Consider the following 15,631-nt stretch of genomic DNA (forward strand, 5'->3'; position numbering starts at 1 on the left):
TCATCCAGCATCTGATGGTAGTAAATACAGAGACCCACAGCCAAACACTAGGTGGGGTCAGGGAAGCCCCACAGAAGATAGGGAGGAAGGATTGTGGGAGCCAGAGGGGGTCAAAGACACTAGGAATTTGGCCAACAGAATCAACTGAGCAAGCCTCATAGGAGATCACAGGACAATCATGGGTCCTGAATGAATCTGAGCTAAATCTCTGCATAGATATTATGGTTATACAGCTAGTTGTTATGGGACTCCTAATGGTGGGAGTGTGTATGGTGGGGGCATGTCTCTGACTCTTTCACCTGCTTTTGGGACCCTTTTCCTCCTACTGTGTTGCCTTGCCCAGTCTTGATACGAGGGTTTGCACCTAGTCTTATTGTAATTTGTTATGCCATGTTTGGTTGATATCCCTGGGAGACATGCTCCTTTTTTGAAAGGAAATGGAGGAGGAGTAGATCTGGAAGAGAAGGATGATGGGTGGGGGAGAGAGCTGGGAAGAATGGAGGGAGGGGAAACTGTGGTCAGGATGTAATGTATGAGAGAAGAATAAAAGAAAAATAATCATAATCATGACAAGTGTTTTTGCTGTTTCATTCATAATTAATTATAGCCATCAAATGTTTCAGTTTTTTCCTTTAAGTAAACACTTCTTTTCTTGTGGTACATTTATCTGTATGTGTGCACACACTTACATTCACAAGCACTGTATACTACAGCAGATGGGAGTGAAAGGACAACTTGCAGAAATCAGTTCTTTCCTTTCACTTGTGGCTTCTGGAGATGGAACTCAGAATATCAGGAATGCTTTTACTCACTGAGCCTGTTCTGAGCACTGTGCTGGCACTCTTTAAATAAATATTTCTTTGATCCAATAGTAGAAGGCATTTTGGAAAATTATACTCCCAAATCTAATAATATTTGTATCCAAATAAGCAGAAATCTGCAAAGTATTCATGAAGAAAATAGCATGAAGATTAGCTGTTAAAACTGTCACTGAATTCCAATTACAAGGAACAAATTTATTCCTAAAATTATGAGGAAAGATCTAAACGAATTAAATAGCAAGAAATCAAGTGGAATAATAGTTAAACACCACTTTTGCTCATCTAAAAAATTGCTTTGAAATAGATTGATTTATGAAAATATATGTGAACTATTTTGATTGTTTATTTCATCTGATATGTTTATTTGGTTAAGACTGTTTATTTATAATCAACACAATTATGGTATTTCAATAGTTCATTTTCATGAGTCTACACATTATCAACATAGATGTTTTGGTGATATAGTCATATAAACATATTGATGAGTACATACATTTCAAGGGAGCATAAAAATAATAAATGCAAAGCTGTTTAGGCTAAAATACTTAAATAGAGCATAACATTAGTACTGAAGGATCTTCTATTTTTCAGAATGTTCTGGTGAGTGAAGTCGCTCACCACCATCAGAAAAGAGGAAAAACTATTTATTTGTACAGTCAATAAAGTGTAAGTCCAAATATGACTTTGAATTTCATCATAAAAAGAAAACTATGGAATTTTTTAAATTGTAGGACCATATTGAGAGATAAAAAGATTATTTCCGCAAAAATATCAAGTGATTCAATTTTTAGAGACAAATAAGCATAAAGAACTAGTTAAACTGCCGAAGGCTGGGGGAGTATACAGCAAGTGATACCTAGTGTTTCACAAGCCGACCCACTAGACGTATAACTCCCTGATGGAGAGCCCCACCTGGCTCAGCTGTGGGGTCACTGGCTGTGGAAATCTATTGTTTTCTGTCTGTAACTTTCTCCTGTGCCACCATTATATCTCCCTACAAGAACAGCTGTGGGGTGCTTCCCACAGCCCTTTGGTAGTGTGTTTTACATCTCTGGGCACACATTTAGCTATGGATTTCTGTTTAAGCTGTAAAATTCTGATAAACAGAAATATTACCAGAATATTCTTCTTTACTGATACAGGAAGGTAACAGTATTCTTAGTCTCAAAGACAGCCATTTACACATTTTGCAAAGACCTTAGAACCAGTCCAAAATAGACTAAGCTGCCACTACAGAATATACACAAAGACTAATTCCCAGGTGTTGTTTATTGGTAAATTAAGGCCAAGCTGTTCACACTGAGATTGGCTCCTTGCAGTAGCTCTCTTTCTGCATGTACCCTGACTGCTCAAGGTTCAGCCAATTGCTTAATGTCTGGGATCCCTCACCAGCTTAGAGCTATGTGCGTGGCTCAGTGTGACATTACTAGCCTAAGAGAAACTACATGTCTTACCTTGTGTTGTGAGAATGGATAGGGCCCTGAAAGTGTAACTTATAATTGTTCAGTTTAGCTGTGAGGGAGCAGCAGCGGTGTGGAGAGAGATGGCTGTGTAGAGCTGTGTGAGAGTTGCTTCAGAATGTGAGTGAAGTGTGTGTGTGTGTGTGTGTGTGTGTGCGCGCGTGCGCGCGCACACGCACACGCGCGCGGGTGCACCCTCATGTTGAGTAAGAGCTAAAGAAGGAGCATGAGAGAAATGTGAAGAAGTGAATGGGTGAAAGAGTGAGTGAGTAAGGAGTGAGTAATTAATGTAGAAGTGTATGTGAGAGAGTAGTATGAGAGAGAGCACTGTGTGAAAGAGCTGCTATGTAGAGAAGCTGTGCCTAGGAACTGTGTAAAGCACTGTATGTTGAGAGAGTTATGTAAATGAGATGTTTAGCTGTAGCTATGTGGAGATTTGTAACTGTGGAGACAAGGAAGAATAAGCTGTATAGAAAAGAGATGTGTGTAAAAGAAAGATGTATAGGCATGTGGAAAATATAGGTATGTAGCTGTATGCAGCAGTGTGAAGACATGTAGTGGTGTGGAGACAGAAAGAGTCAGAGACCATTTCTAAGATGAATTAAAAGAGAAACTTAACATCAGAAATCATGTATGTTTCCTTATTTTACCAGTCATAGATAGATTAAAACTTATTCCTAATTACCCTTAGATAAAAAAAAGTTTTCTATCTCTTGCTACTCTGAGGCATTCTTTTATTATCCTGAGAGGATTGTGGGAGCTGGTCTCTCATGGTCTTCCTTATTAAACAGATTAACAGTAAATAGTAATCACGTTATGCTGCTTTTATGTTTATATTGGAAATAATCTTTAATATTTAGATTTTGTGCTTAACAGAAAACCAATATAAATTCTATGTACATAAATACTTACATTTTAGGATTTTAGGTTTAGAGATTTTTTTAGAATTATTAAAAATGTTTACTAATATAATAATATCAAATTGACTTAAAATATTTAATATATATGTATTCATGTATGGTATGTGTGTGAGTGGTGTGTGTATGTGTATGTATGTATGTATGTGATATACATATATAGATAGATGACAGAGAGATAGAGAGATAAAAAGAGAGCTGTATGCATATTTATATGTAGTGATTAGCTCTGACTCTAGAAGGTATGCCAATTAGAATGATATGTAAAATAATTTTTCAAACTCACTATATTTAGGTATAGGAAAAAAACATAGTTTTGTTCTAAAAGCAAAAAAAAAATACAAGTTGGTTTTTAATCTTCCTGACTTGGTGGGGAAACACGATTTTATGAGTCTGGGTTTCTCTTTACTATAACCTACTTCATGTCGTAGGCAGGGTATTACCATTATGACATTTCTGCAGTGAGAAGGATTGAGCTCAGATCCTAGACTATATTAAACAAGTATCTTGACACTCATCTATATACATGTCTTAGAACTGTATTTCTGCCTAAGATAGACTAGAAACACACACACACACACACACACACACACCCCAACACACACACACACACACACACACACACATACACACACACAATGTTCATTAATTTTCAACTCAATAGATTTATGATCCTAAAACTCAAACACAACCTTTTCAGTTTGATATCCCATTATATGTGGATTCACTCATAATTCTGTGAGCTGCTTTCCCTAGAGGCATTTATGTGTTAGATGAAAATACCTATAGTCTAAACTATCATGAAGGCATTGAAGAAGTTGGATTTAGATTAATCACTGACTTACAAAACCAGTACATAGCTTATAAAGTACGTGTATTATGAGAAAAATCTTAAAATCAATATGCATTAGGAACTAACCAGGGGATTTGATAGCATTTTAGTTATGCATGATAGATAATCCAACCAAATCTTGCTACAGGAAATTTGAAGTCAAGATAATGCACGAAAAGAACCAAATTTGATAATCTATAAATATAAATTATATATATAATATATATACAAAAATTATATAACTCACTGATTGCTTAGTCATTTTCTCATTTAAATATAAAGAATGAAATAACTTTACCACTTGCTATATTACAATTTTATATTCTTTTCCATAATAAATAAATAATATCCAATATCTATTTTGTTTGTTAAAGAAGTTTTTGTATTCATAAAAGAAAACTGTTTAGTACTTGCATTTATATGAAAATATTTTCCTTATCAGTAAATATCTTTTTCTGCAGCCTATTGTGCTCTCCTGCCACAAACTTATACTCACAATCTGTGTGCGTTTGCATATTTAAAAGAGATCCCAACAGGAGTCAGAACACATGTAAAGAAAGAAACAATCACTTCTGTTTAACATGGACCCTCACTTTTATTAATAAAACAGCACCATGACTGCTGGGAATGAAAAGAAAAAATATTAGTTAATTTCATATTGTGTTTCATTCATTCTGATCAGCATCGTATTGGAACTACAAAAATTGCTCTGATAGGAGAAACAATTTCACGATTAAACAATAAATAATTCATTGTTTTAATATCAAAGAAATAACAGTTTTTGCATGAGCTAGTGCTAGAAATTTTAAGAACCATAACTATGTTACCTCTCATGTAACAAAAATCTAGTATTTTATCCTTTCAATCTAGTGGCATTCCAATGTTTTATGAGTTAGAATCATTGACAGAAACAGTCCAAACATAGTTTCCAGAAACTAGCATCAGAGTTAGGTGCCCTGAGTTTGGGGAAGACAATCATTATCATTTTCTTGGCATGGATAGATTTCCTGGGATGTTCAGAGCACCAGTGCCAAAATGTGGATGAGCTTGAACTGTGTTTTGACTACAGAGAACAGCTCTGAGTTTGGTTATCAATTATTCAGATGTAGAGGACATGCAAATCTATACTATATAAATGGCAAAGGCAACAAGGTAAAAATGTTTTCTGTGTGTATTTTATGTAGTTTTCTCCATTTGATAGCAACGACAAGAGGAGGTGGTGTTACAAAGTGGTATGCAGGAAAACTAGCATCAATCATGATGGTAGGTAGCCCCAGTTAAAGCAGTAGAGACAGCAAAGTGGGCCAGTGTTCTGATGTATTTCTATTTTTTTAATTTTTATTTTATTTAATTAACTTTTTTTTTCATTTATTTTACACACTGACCACCATTTCCCCTCTCTTCTCTCCTCCTGTTTCCTCACTAGACTTCTATCTATCCTCTCCCCATCCACTCCTCCTCCTTCTCCATTCAGAAGGAGGCAGGCCTCCCATGGGCTTGAACAAAGCATGGCACATCAAGTTGAGGTAGAACCAAGCTCCTGCTCCTGTATAAAGGTTGGGCTAGGTAATCCAGCATGGGGAACAGGTTCCCAAAAGTGAGTTAAGCAGCAGAAATAGGACTTGGTCTCACTGCTAGGAGCCTCACAGACAAAACTACACAACTGTTACACATGTGCTGAGGGCCTAAGTTGGTCTCATGAAGGCTCCCTAACTGTTCTTCTAGAGACCATGGGCTCCCACAAGCTCAAGTCAGCTGTGTCTGTGGGTTCCCCGCATCATGATTTTGACCTCCCTGGCTCATACAATCCCTCCTCCCTTTTGTCAGGAGGACTCCCTGAGCATTGCCTGGTGCTTGGCTGTGGATCTCTGCATCTACTTCCATCAGTTGCTGGAAAAAGGCTTTCTGATGACAATTAGGGTAGTCACCAATAGTAGATGGTCAGTTCAGGCACCCTCTCCACTATTGCTATGTCTTAGCTGGGGTCATCCTGGTGGATTCCTGGGAGTTTCCCTGGCACCAGGTTTCTCCCTAGCCCCGAAATGCCCCCCCAATCAAAATATCTCTTTCATTACTCTCCCCTCCATTCCACCCTCAACCCACTTCCTCTACACCCAGCCCACCCAACCTGCCCTAAGTTTACCCAGATCTCTTCTATTTCTCCTTCCCAGAGAAATCCATGTACCCTTCTTTGGGGCCTCTTTGGTCCCTCTTTGTTATCTAGCCTCTCTGCGGCTGTGAGTTGTAGGTTGGTTATCCTGTACTTTACTTCTAATATCCACTTATTAGTGAGAACATACCATATTTGTCTTTCTGGGTTATTGTTTTTTACAGCTGAGTAATAATCCACTATGTAAATGCACCACATTCTCTTCATCCATTCTTCAGCTGAGGGGCATCTAGATTGTTTCCAGGTTCTGGCTATCACAGATAATGCTGTTATGAACATAGTAAAGCAATTGTCCTTGTGGTATGATTGAGCATGTCTTGGGTATATGCCCAAGAGTGATATCAATTGGTCTTGAGGTAGATTGGTTTTCAACTTTCTGAGAAGTCGCCATACTGATTTCCTAAGTGGCTGTACCAATTTGCACTCCAACCAGCAGTGGGGGAGTGTTGCCCTTATTCCAAATCCTCTCCAACATAAGATGTCATCATTGTTTTTCAACTTAGCCATTCTCACAGTTTAAGATGATATCTCAGAGTTGTTTTGATTTACATTTCCTGATGACTAAGGATACTGAACAATTTTTAAGTGTATTTCAGCCATTTGAGACTCTTTTGTTAAGAATTCTCTGTTTATATCTGTACCCCATTTATTTGTTAGATTGTTTGGTATTTTGATGTCTAGATTCTTGAGTTCTTTATATATTTTGGAGATCAGCCCTCTGTTAGATGTGGAGTTGAAGATATTTTCCCATTCTGTGGGCTGTCATTTTTATCTTATTGATAGCATCCTTTGCCTTATAGAAGCTTTTCAGTTTCAGGAGGTCCCATTTATTAATCGTTGCTCTCAGTGTCTGCGCTACTAGTGTTTTATTTAGGAAGTTGTCTCCTATGCCAATGTGTTCAAGGCTACTTACCACAATCTCTTGTATCAGGTTCAATTTAACTGGATTTAAGTTGAGATTTTTGATCCACTTAGATTTGAGTAGTGTTAGAGATTAGTTTTGTGTAGTGTGATAAATATGAATCTATTTGTCAACATCCAGTTATGCCAGCACCATTTGTTAAAGATGTTTTCTTTTTTTCCATTGTATAATTTTGGCTTCTTTGTCAAAAATCAGGTGTTCATAAGTGTATGGGTTTATGTCAGGGTCTCTTATTTAATTCCATTGATCCACCTGCCTGTTTTTATGTGAATACCAAGCTGTTTTTATTACTATAACTCTACAATAGAGCTTAAAGTCAGGGATGGTGATGCCTCCAGAAGTTCCTTTATTGTTCAGGATTGTTTTGGCTATCCTGGGTTTTTTGTTTTTCCATATGAAGTTGAGTATCGTTCTTTCCAGGTCTGTGAAGAATTTTGTTGGGATTTTGATGGGGATTGCATTGAATCTGTAGACTGGTTTTGGTAAGCTTGCCATTTTCACTATGTTGATCCTACCAATCCCTGAGCATGGGAGATCTTTCCAATTTTCTGGTATCTTATTCAATTTCTTTCTTCAGAGATTTAAAGTTTTTATCAAACAGGTCCTTCGCTTGTTTGGTAGAGTGACCTCTAGCTGGAGTTTTCTCTCTGGATCCCCCCAAACCCCGGCAGTCCCTTAGCCCACTTATAAAATAAACATACAGACACTTATATTATTTAAACTGCTTGGCCATTAGCTCAGGTCTATCATTGTCTAGGTCTTACTCATATATTTAGCCCATTTCTATTAATATATACTTTGCTCGTGGCTTATTGGTACCTTATATCTTCCTTGTTTTGGCAGCAGCTCCAGCAGTCTCTCCCTCTGCCTTCCTATTCCCTCAATTCTCCTCTCTGTTAGTCCTGCCTATACTTCCTGTCTGGCTACTGGCCAAGCAGTGTTTTATTTATATCGAGCGATATCCACAGCAGTGACCCTAAGATATTTTATACTATTTGTGGCTATTGTAAAGAGTGATGTTTCTCTAATTTCTTTCTCAGCCAATTTTCTTTTGTATGTAGAAGGATTCCTAATTTTTTTGAGTTAATCTTGTATCTCACCACATTACTGAAGGTGTTTATCAGCTGTTGGAGTTCCCTGGTAGAATTTTGGGGGTCCCTTATGTATAAGATCACAAAATCTGCAAATGGTGTCTGATGTATTTCTAAGACAAAATATTTTTCTGGCATTGGAAACAAAATTAATGGAGGAAAAAAGGGTAATATTATAGGTTTTATAGTTTGATAATGGGACTAAGATTTATAAACTATAGAAATTATTGATGACAAGAAAATAACTCATTTTTGTGAATAATGGAAATAGTTTGTGGTAGGCATGGTTTTAGAAGCAATGTTCTATGTGAAATGACCACAAATGCAACTGAAAGACTCAGTATATCTTGCTTGCTATCTCAAGTCTTGTCTTTATAACTTATGAGAAAATCTACTGCATTTGTAGCATGATAAAAACCATTCTAAGACATTCTAAGACATGGTTGCTTAAGTGTGCTTTATTTATCAAAAGTATGTATTTTCAACTCTAACCAACCACAAATATAACTTGTGCAATAATATTTTAGTGTCACCTATTAAGCATTAAGCAATTTACTGTATGATGTCATCTAATCTTCATCAAACAATGTGGAGTTAACAATGTGTGAATCATCAGGAAACAAATGAAGAAACAAGTATCAACTATTGAGTCCTAGACTTAGAGGAAGTTTTAGTTCAGGTACTTGATATCATGCCTTTTAACTCTAAGGCATTTGATTTTATGTGCTACTCTTGATTTAAACTCATCCTTGAGATATAGCACCTTTTATTAAAGCCAACATATTTATATATCACAGTGAATCTCAAGCTTTGGAGACTGTTCAGTGTCATCTGGGAATAAATCAGCTCCTAGTTGTAGAGGGAGAGCTGAAGAGGAAGATCCTGTTTAGAACATCCAACATGGTTGATGGAACATCAAACAGTCTGGTGATGAAAATCAAAGATATAAATAAATTCTCTAGATACTCTATATCCATGGCTAGGAAGGCTCAATGTTATTAAGATGCCAGTTCTTCTGAAGCTGATCTCTAATTCAACATAATCCCAAGTAAAATTGTAATTGTAGCAAGACAGTTTCCTGAGTATTGACACCAAGAGTCCACACAATATATGAATGCAAAAGACGCTGAGTAGCCCATAAATTGCTAGAGGAAAACAAAATTGGATGACTGACAGTAACTGAGCTAACATTGCAATAATCAGGATAACGTGGTATAAATTTGAAGACAGAGGTAGATTTGAGAAGTGCCATAGAGGTAACAGAAACTGAACTATGTACATTCTGGCAGCTGAATTCTGACAAAGGAGCAGTGGCAACTCATTTGAGAGAAAATAGGGTTTTAAAAACCATGGTTGGAACAATTGAACATTTGTGAGCAGGTAGGAAGAAAAGGAGAGCTATAGGGAAGAGAAAGGAGAGAGGAGAAAAAGAAGTCAGAAAGGAAGGAATGGAAGGAAGAACTTTATTAGAGATACATCCTTTAAAATTTGACATAAATGAAGCACAGATTAAATATTTGAAAAAATTGACTATAACATTTCTAATCTTCAACAGGAAAAAGGCTAATGCTGGAGAGACAACTGAGAATTCAAGAGCTGGATTCTAGCACTTACAACAGGTAGCCCTTATTCACCTGTAACTCTAGGACTCCTACACTTATGCACACAAATACACACAAAGGCACAAATGTGTACACATAACTTTAAAGTATATAAAAAAATCTAGGTGACTTTGTCTCTAGACATGACTCGAGATACACCAAAACAGCACTAGAAATGAAGAAAAAACAAGTTGAGCTTCACTGAAATTAAAACTTCTGTTTTGTGAAAGATGCTGGGAAGGATGGAAACACACAGATTGAATATATATATATATATATATATATATATATATATATATGTTTACAAAACACATGTGTGACAAATGACTAGTATCTAGATGTAAAACTATAATCTGGCAACTTTGTAAACAAGGATTAAATGGAAAATAACCATCACATTATAATGTGGATCATAGCATGTACTGCTAAGGACTCTCAAGTTAAAACACCCATGAGAACTCACATGTCTACTGGAAGAGTAGAAGAACAATGCTGTATGGACAGAAGACTCAAGAGCAGCTCCAGTACTGTTTTGAACAGTTTGTCATTATCTTATAAAACTTAGTATGCTCCTGCCATCTGTTATCTTCAGAGTTGAAAACTTATACCCACACAAAATTGTATGCAGATATTTATAGTGGCTTTATTGGATACTGACAAAATGTGGAAGTGATGATGTTACCATTCATTTTGTGAATAGATGAACTAACTCTTTTACTATGAAAGAGGATATTATTCAGCAATAGCCATGATATATACATCTAATCACGTTGCTTGGAGAAAGATGACCATAAGTAAATGCTATAGAATAGCATTATTCCATCTATGTAGCACCCAATTTAAAGTGAAACTCTGAGATGGAAATAAGACAAATGATCTGCGGGGGCGGGGGGAGAAGGATGGAGGAATGACTGTGTTGTTCACAGTGTATTTGGAGGATTGTAAAACATGCTGCAATGATGTGTATGTTCTCTATATTCAGTTATCAAAACATGCCACACACTTAATTGATTAGTGCAAATAGGGACTGACTTCAGTTAAAATAATATATGAACACTTGCTTTTAAAAGATTTGTTTAGTTGTTTACATGTATGAGTGCTTTGATTGCATGTAGGTATGTACCTGTGTGTGGGCAGTGCCCATGGGAACCAGAAGAGGGTGTTGGATACACTGGACCTGGAATTGTACATGGTTGTGAGCTACCATGTACCTGGGAACCAAACCCGGATCATGTGCAAGAGCAGCCGGTGTTCTTCCCTGCTGACTTATCTCTTCATGCCTGTGATGGTTTGAAGGAGGAATGTGCTTCCTATGCTCAGTTATTTGAACATTTGGTCCACAGGTGGTGGGATTGTTTGAGTTTGAGTAGGTTATGGAATCTGGGAGAGGAAAGAACTTCCCTGGGGGTGGGCTTTGATGGTGTTGTCACCATGCCTTGCTTCAGTTGGTGCTCTCTCTCTGCTTTCTGTATGTGGTTGAAGATGTGATCTCTCAGCTTCCTGCTGACTGCCCATGGCCCTGCCTACCTAGCCATCATGGACACTCATTCTGTAACTGTAAGCCAAAATAAACTCTTCCATAAGACCTTTTTGTTCACAGTATTTGTTTTCTCACAGCAACAAAATGTAGTTAACACAAGCTCCAATTATGGTTCCTTAATTATTGCAAATCTATTGTAATAATGTAAAGTGTTACTATTCGTATTGCCACAGGAGTGAAAGTTGTAAAGGAACTCTATATTTTCATATTAAGGGTTTTTTGTGAATCTAAAATTCCTTGAAGAATATAGTCTTAACTGTGTATGTGCATACATGAACACACACATATAGGAAGAACCTTGTCTTAAAAGAGGGCTTCAGTCAGGAATGATTTGAAGACATGAGAGTTTATAAACCCTTTCAGAAAAAAAAAAAAAAGATGGGACTAAAAGGTCACGGTTTTGTTTAGAACAATAGCCTCTGCAGGTCCTGGTGATGACTTGTGTGCTGATAACCAAGGAGTTCTTCAAGGTCCATGCAAATTATTTCTAAAATGTTACACATGATGTTACACTTGATTAACCTATTTCCAAAGAAACTTTTAAATACACATCATTTGAAATATAAAAAAAAAAATAATTCCAGCTAGGAAAATGAATATCATACAACAAGGATTAAGTCTTATATGTGCATTCATCTGTATGAATGAGTTTAGGGGAGGGGCAGTGAATGCATAGTGTGCATATGTGTATGGAGACCAGAGAATATCAATGGATATTTTATATTATTTTTCACTATATTTTTTGAGACACTGAATGCAGAACACATTGGCTTGCCAGTTTAGCCAGTTGGTTAGCTCTTGGTTGAGAACGTGAGCCACTATTTCCTGAGTTTTATGTGGGTGCTTGCTAGGGATCTGACACATAACTCATATCCCCAAGCTTGTATGGCAGGAACTTTCCTGATTCAGCTATCTCCGTAGCCCCTCCTATTTTTATTTAACAATGTTAGGACTTGAATTTAAGGACTTGCTCATCTTAGGAAAATGCTCTACAACAGGATTATATCCCTAGTCCTTTTTCAATTTTGCATTTTGATAAATGACTTCACAAAATTGCCTCAGTTAAATTGCTCTGAAGTACAGGTAAAGTTGAATGTGTGATAGTCATGTTCTTCCAGCTTCAGCCTCTAGATCCCCTGGGATTGCTAGCATGAGCTACCAGGTCTGGCTCACATTGAGAGCTTCTATAGTGATCTTCTTTGTCCTTACTCTGGACTGCAGGTGTGGACAGGAGAAAGAAAGTTCTGCAGGGAGCTGAATGCACAACAGGGCAGACTATCCCTTGGGATGACAGATGTATGGAAGATGGTAGTGATGTGAAGGGCAAGATGACCTTTTTCTACAGAATTCTTTATGCAGTCTTAGTTATTTAGGGAGAAAAGGTGCCATACAAATGCAAATGGTTGAATTACTAAATTAGCTTCTGCTACCATTGTTTTTTCTTTCCCTTCTCTTCTGAGAGCACGATTAATGCAGGTCACATTATTGGACTCAGCAATAAAGGAATAGAATGCCAGTTTCCCTTGGGTAAGAAGTCTAGTACCCAGAATGAACAACTTTTTAAGCCCCTCACCCTTCCCTTTCATTCCCATATACACTCACATTCCTTTTTTTTTAAAAGTCACCTCTGGAGAATTGATTATTTGATTCTTTCTTGTTACATTGATGACGTGCAAAGCAAACAAAAATATTTCAAACAAGTAGAGAATTGTGCTAAGAGTCAAGTGCCTTGGGATATATCCTATTGTCCTGACCATCTTCAATATTGAAACTCCATGGTCAAGGTCTCTTTATTTTTAATCTTGAAAGCACTTAACAACTCATGCAAGCTGAATAATATACACAATAGGATTCTTAACAATTGTCCTGTCATGTATAACCCTATTACTTGATATATTGCAAAGGGGTTTGAATCCCCAATCCTAAAAACCTTCTATTGCTAATACCTGGTTGCATAGTTATTTTCGAATACTAATCCCTTTGGATCATGTTTTTTTCCTTTATTAAGAAAATTGTTTATTCATTTTACATACCAACCACAGATCCTCCTCTCTTCCCTCCTTCCACCCCTCTAGCCTCTCCCTAACCCACTCCCCATCCCCTCTCCTAAAAGGTAAGGCCTCACATAGGGAGTCAGTAAAGCCTGGCACATTCAGTTGAGGCAGGTCCAAGAAAACCCCCAAGCGCCCACATAAGAAATAATTACTAGTTCAAGAAACTCCTTTTGAATTGTGTCAGGAAAAGACAAACAAGCAAGCAAAAATCACTCCTCTTTGGTACTCTTCAGTAAGGGATGTTTTCTGGCTCTCTTACTTCTTGCAGTTAGCCACTCTTGATAACTAAGCTTTCTCAGTTTACCAACTGATGATCTGAGGACCAGAAAGAGTGAGTAATTAAACAAAATAATACAATTAGGAGATTTCTGGGTATGATTTTAACAGGATTTTGAAATCCAGTGTCTAGTATCAGAAAACTATTGTTTTTGCTGATTGTTTTGGTGTTTGTGGGAGAATCAACCTCCCAATAGACAACAGTTTTCTTTTCTCTGTCTTATTCTAAAATGCAAACTCAATTTTCAGATGAAATTTCCTGTATATATGAAAACAATGAAGAATTTTCATAGGACAGCAGAAGCAAATGCATTTAAATGAAAGTCTCTTTCTCATGTAATTCATGACTTATCAGTATATTGACTATATAAATGCAGACAGAGTCACAAGCAATCAGGAAGAAACATTAAATTGTTAATTATAACACTTTATATTACCAACAGGAATTGTGTTGGTAGTTTTCCACAAAGCATTATATACAAGGGACGTTTTGGTATTCAGACAATGAGAGAAGAATGATCACCATCCAATATAACAGCTTTGAATCAATATACCCCCCAAATCATATTTTCAACATTATATGAACATAATTGAACAACCAAGTATTGTGCATGTTGACTCCATCCTTTTGATAAAGCACTATTGAAAAGAATATACTTTTACTCAAAAGATACCTCCCATAAATTTATGAAATTTTATAGATTTTTCTCATCTGAAAAATAATGTTTATCTGAATACCCTGAAGGGAAGACAAAGTAATATTATTTTAAAAATGACTTTGTACTATATTTGGATCATAATTCTCTTATCACATTGAAAGCTAAAAGTAAAATTTATCTTTATTCATCATCAAATATTAATTTAATTACTACTATATTGGGGATGAAATGTAATACTTAAACAAAATGAGTCTCGTTTCTTGTTTGTGACCACTTTTTTAACTTTGATCGGGAAGCAGAAGAAAAAATGATAGAAGACTTGAGAGAAAATATATTCATATGGTTTCTGTATGTTTAAACATACCATAGTAGATACATTTTTTTTTCATATAAAGATCCATTCCCAATGTTTTGTCATGTTGCTTGTACCCCTGGGAGACTAAACTATGTAGAATCATCAGCTCTGGTGACAAGCAGGGAATAGGAGGGCAGGAGGTAATCACAGTCAATGTATTTGTTTTTCATCTAGGCTCCTTTTGTTTCGTTTTCTAGCTGTGGCACAGCTCATTCACTCTGGCCACCATCTGAAGTTTTCAGTAGCGGTCTGTGTACTATGTATTTCTCAGCACAAGAATGACACACTAAATGGACACTAAACGCAGTGTTTAGGCATTGAAAAGTCCCCCTCTGTTTTTCCTGAATTCTACCCACACTATTGTAAAGGGTCACTTTCCTAACTTCTCTTCAGTCATTGAGGAGTATTAGTGAGCTGTTTCCTGCTGGGATCCTCATGAGGTGGACATGACTGGAATGGTAAACCGAAATAAATGAAGTAGATTAGTCAGGGAGAACCTGACGTAATCTAAGGATACAAATCACCTGTAATCCTTCCACAGTCTCTAAAAGTAAGAGGCTTATACAAACAAGGCAAAAGAAGATAGCATAGTTCATCAGAGGAGAGGTAACTGCTAACAGGTAAAGATATGGGAAAAATGTATCACTAGTTAATAACAGTGAATTTGAAAGTTAAAGAACTTCATTTCTGCTGACATAATATAGGAGATGAATGCTACACACATCTGCAGGTGGATTTCAACAGGGGCTGGGTAGAGGATGGTCTTCCAATTGTTTGTCTAAACCTAACATCACTCCCCAAATGAGAAGATGATGGTGTTCATGCTCTATGTTGAAACAAAGTTTCTTTATCATCTTGGTTTGGCAATTTTTCCAAAAATGATGTTTACTGTGTTAAAATAAAATTCTCTAAAATCTAAAAGGAAATTGGTCA

The sequence above is a fragment of the Peromyscus eremicus genome, chromosome 8a (genome assembly GCF_949786415.1).
Source record: "Peromyscus eremicus chromosome 8a, PerEre_H2_v1, whole genome shotgun sequence".
NCBI classification, from domain to species: Eukaryota; Metazoa; Chordata; class Mammalia; order Rodentia; family Cricetidae; genus Peromyscus; species Peromyscus eremicus.